Source organism: Cetorhinus maximus, chromosome 12, assembly GCF_964194155.1.
Source record: "Cetorhinus maximus chromosome 12, sCetMax3.hap1.1, whole genome shotgun sequence".
In the NCBI taxonomy this organism is placed as follows: Eukaryota; Metazoa; Chordata; class Chondrichthyes; order Lamniformes; family Cetorhinidae; genus Cetorhinus; species Cetorhinus maximus.
Genome location: NC_135890.1, coordinates 60,592,848 through 60,597,694, shown reverse-complemented (window position 1 = coordinate 60,597,694; position 4,847 = coordinate 60,592,848). Strand labels below are relative to the sequence as shown.

Sequence of the window (4,847 nt, the reverse complement as noted above, 5' to 3'; positions counted from 1 at the left end):
AGCTTTTCACCCCTCGGGCACAAACTGCAAATTAATGAGCATTTTAGTGGAATGCAGAACAGTTGGGCGACTGCGCACATTGTACAACCTCCTTGCGAATACTGGCCATGGAACTGTCACTGGTGGAGGCATTCACATTCCTTTGCAATGTCATCATCCCAGTCTGGACCAGTCTCCCCCATGGTTCAAGCAACAGTGCAGCCTTGCAGTGTGGGTTAAGAGAATGCCTGCGCCTGAGCTGAGAGCACAGCAGGCAGTCCAATCAGCAAAACTGCCACCAACGGGTAAGGTTGAGTGGGATGGAGGTGGGTGGGGCGTCAGGCAGCCATGCAGTGCACTAAACTATGGTCATCCAAGTGTTTGCCAGCACTCTCTGGGATGCATTAAGGGACTTTCAGGCTTAACCAGGAGAGGTTTTTAGAACACCCAAGCTAACCCACGTGTCTCTCTCTTTCATCCTGCAAGAGGAGTACATCAGGAGCATGGAGCCTGGTTACTTAGCTGTATGTCACATGGCATAGAGAGAGGGGAAATGAAGGAGAAGAGAGCGATGGAGGCACCTGGCTGCGCAGAGGGAGGAGCAGTACCCTAAGGGAGAAGGGGCAGCTGGGGCTCCTGCACAGGGCGCTGAAGAGCCACAGTGAGCCGTCGCTGATTGGTGCCTAGTTAGACCCAGGGTCCACAGACACTGCCTTTCATTCCTGCAGATGGCCGAGAACCAGTGTTGCCAAAGACTGCGCACATCTAGGGAACTGGTCGGTCACATCAGCCAGCTGCAGGGTTTGGCGCCATGGGGATATGGAGGGCATCCACTGTCGCTCAATTTCTACACCAGTGGCTCCTTTCAATGCTCCACAGGTGACCTCTGTGGGATATTGCAAGTCTCCTCCCACAAATGCATCCATGAGGTCACGGATGCCATCTTCACGAGGAAACACAACTTTGTGCATTTTGCCCAGAACCAGGAAAGCCAGGATGCAAGAGTGATTGGATTTGCCCAGATCTCAAGTTTCCCACAGATGCAGGGTGCCATCAGCTGCAGTCACGTGGCGCTCAGATCTCCGTCGAAGCAAAGCGGTCAATTATGTCAACCACAAGGACTTCCATTTGCTGAATGTGCAGCTGGTGTGTGACCACCACAAATGCATCCTGCAGGTCTTCGCACGGTTTCCAGGGTGTGTGCATGACTCCTACATTCTCAGTAGGTCACAAAGTGCTGATGTCTCCCAAGGTCCACAGAGGCTGCAGGAATGGCTCCTTAGGGACAAGGGCTACCCAGAAAGGACGTGACTGATGACATCTGATGACCTCAGACTGCAGCAGAGCGAATGTATAATGAGGCTCATGCTCAAACTCACAACTTGGTGGAGCAAACCAATGGGATGCTGAAAATGAGGTTCCAGTGCTTGGAACAGCCTGGTGGAACCCTGCAATGTAGCCCACAGAGGGTGTCACACATAGCGTCATCTGCTGCGCCCTTTACAAACTGGTGCTACAACGGGGAGAGGAGCTGGCTCAGGAGGAGATGGGGAGCTGGAGGTCTCCTCTGATGAGGAGGATGTCGATGGTGATGAGGATGAAGAGGTCCTTGAAGGCGACAATGACAGCGATGAGGCTATTGCATGGGCCAGACAAGGCAGGCTCACTTGGGCGGTCCTCATAGCTGCTAGATTTGTGGAGGATGATGACGATATGCAGTGAGGAAACACCATAGTTCCTCACGTTCCATCTGTGAATGTTTGAGTCCAGTCTGGCTTATGGCAACGCACATACCCTCTGTGAGAATGCTCCTGTCATGGAGATGACACGAAGGCGCTAATTGTCACTCAATTCCAGGAGGATGATGACAACATACAGTGAGGACACTCCATAGATCTTCACATAGCCCCTGTGAATGTCTGACTTCTGTTTGCCCGAGGGTGGCTTGCTTGCGCTCTGATCAGGATCATACCATGGAGACGCAGCCATGAAACTTTAAATGCACCTGATCCTTTGTCAGCCTTTAGCACCTGACCTCTTCAGGAGCACAGTGTCACTGGTCAAAGATGCTGACGAAATGGGGGCCAGCCCCACCTTAAAGATACTGGGAGTACACAGAGAGAATGACGGAACTCTGATGCCTACCCACAACACCCTTGCAGCAATGACAAGCACCATTGAGGTGCAGGCATCAGTAATGTTTCCAGTGAGTGTGAGGTTGGACCATCACTTTGGTCTGAAGGCTACACAAAGCATGGGGAAGAGGCCCTGGACTAAGACACCTGCCTTTATCTTGTGCAGGAACCAAGGTTTCACATCTTAATGATAAAAACATTGCTCATCAGAACAAGGAGCCATTGGGAGTTTTTTCTTGGGAGTTTCTTTACAATAGTGAGCATTATGTATAAGTGATTAATAGCCATGCCCAGGCTGTGCAACTAACATCTAGTTGCTGCTGAGTGTCTCAGCAGGTGAAGTGAATATTAAGGAGGATTTGAAGCTTTTGCAATGCCGACCATCGCTGTTTCCATCAGCGCCACTGCTGTCGGCACCAAGGGCTCCCTCTCCAAGAAAGGCTCGAAGAAAATGGCGATGAAAATGTCCAGAAAGGGCGACAGGAAGCACAGGTAGAGCTACAGCATCTACATCTACAAGGTGCTGAAGCAGGTCCATCCTGACACTGGCATCTCCTCCAAGGCCATGAGTGTCATCAACTTGTTCATCAGTGACATCTTCGAGCGGGTCGCCGGTGAGGCTTCCCGCCTGATCCATTACACCAGGCGGCAGACCTTCTCCTCCCGGGACATCCAGAGCGTCGTCTGCCTCCTGCTGCCGGGGGAACTGGCCAAACACGGCCATCTCCAAGGGCACCAAGGCGATCATCAAGTACACCAGCTCCAAGTAGAGCTCCTGCTAATAAAGAAAATAACATCTTCCTGACTGGGCTCAGGTGCACCTCATTAAGCCTGAGCTGTGTGTTGTTGCTGCTGCAGCCTAGGAGTGTGGAGAGTTGGGTGTTGGCTGCTGCTGACTGCTTTGGTTGCTGCTCCTGTTTTGGATTAGTACTGTGAAATACAAGGCAAGAACAGGGAGACATTTCTCCCAGGGAGTTTTTCTTACCTGCTGAGAGAGAGGAGAAACACTGCTGAGAAGGGGAAGAGAGCTACTATATCCAGAGGCCTCAGGCTTTGGACCTAACTCCATTTGGAGGGAGGAGAAGACCAGGAGAGAGGAAATTACTTCCAGAACAAAGAACTGTTGGAGGTGGGTTTTGTGGACCTGAGGGCAGGAGGGGAGAAGATTTCTCTCCAGGGGATTTTATGCTGACAGAGGGAGGTGAAGAGCAAGTAATATCAGTGGGGTGTGGCTGTGTTTGTGGACTTCTCTTCTCTTCAATATCTTGTGACCATCTGTGCCTACCCCACCCTTCCACCTTCATTTTGAGACGGGCTAACCAGAGCTACTTCGTGAAGGAAACCACCGGCCCGAAAGACTGTGTGCTGGGCAGTTCTAGCTACCCGGGCAAAGACTTGCTGAAGGCACCCTGTGTGAAGACACCCTCTGTGAAGGAAGATCCTCCCCACCAACCACCTCCACCATCCACCCACGCCCCCATCCACCACCTACCCACCAGCGGCATCTGACAACCCTGTGCCTTTCCATCCTCCCTCCTATGCCTTCCCCTCTCTCTCTCTACCCTCCTCTCTGACCTTTTTCATTTGGGACATACATTTCCCACCTTTGTCTCCCAATATTATACGGATAACAATACATTTTTGGGGTGGGTGTGGCTCTGATCGACCGTCTCCTGTGGTGGCGGGGCCATCAAAAACCACCTGTGCGGGGGCAGTGGTTACTCCACCTCCTGCCGCTCCAGTAGCCCCATCACCTTTTCATCTGGTAACCCGGGAGCATGGCGTTAAGAGTTATACCCACCCTGATATGTCTACTGAGGCCTATGTAAAGGCGATGGCCGGGGTGGTCGGCCCCTCGGCCATTGTCACAGCCTCCAAGATGTACAGCAAAACCGTCTTTTTCCTGAGGACCAAGCCCTGGAAAAGGTGCTCACTGTGGGCGGGACCTTTCTGGACCCTTTGGAGGCCACCGCTTAGGAGATTATAATTTCAAATGTCCTGCCCTTTGTCCCCAGTGAGCTCCTTCTCCCCCACCTCCATCAACTGGGGGAGGTTAGGTCAGGTGTTGCGCCGGTCTCTCTCGGCTTCAAGGACGCAGCCCTCCGCCACGTCTACTCCTTCCGGCGCAAGGTTTTCATCTGCCTGGCCCGGGAGGAGTGCGTGGAGGGGGCTTTTGACCTAGAATTCGAGGAGGCCGCCTACAGAATGTTTTGGACTGTGGATGGCGTGCGCTGCCATGCCTGCAAGGAGGTGGGGCATGTGAGGAAGAACTGTTCCGCCTCCAAGGCCACCAGCAACATCCACGTGGCTGCAGCTGACACCGCGGCTCCTCCCCCCACCATCACTCCAACTTCCTCCCTGCAAGGGGGGGTGCCGCAGGCAGCCACCGCCATCTCAGCTGCCGGTGAGGCGAGGGGAGAGCCCCCGCACCGTAAGAAGGCACGGAGGAAGACCTGCCACCTGGGGACGGCCCCCAAGACTCCCCAGACCCCTCAGACCACCCTGAGAACCAGACCCCCGAAGACACCGGCTCGGGGGAACAAAAAACATTCGGTTTCTGCATTGTATCTACGCGTGATCCCGGGCCCGTGTGCGCCTCGGTGCAATGTGCTGGGCCTGGCAGCGTCCCTGCGCAGATTCCCGGGGCCAGCGGGAGTGAGGCGCAAGATCCCGAGCCGGTTGTGCTTTCAAAAAGGGTGGAGCTACCCAAACCCCAGAGGGTGGAGCGCCCAG

General features: G+C 53.9%; 1 pseudogene; it reads left to right on the top strand.

The window, feature by feature from the left end:
* Positions 1–2,487: 2,487 nt before the first annotated feature.
* Positions 2,488–2,884, top strand: LOC144687081 (histone H2B pseudogene; annotated as a pseudogene).
* Positions 2,885–4,847: the final 1,963 nt, after the last annotated feature.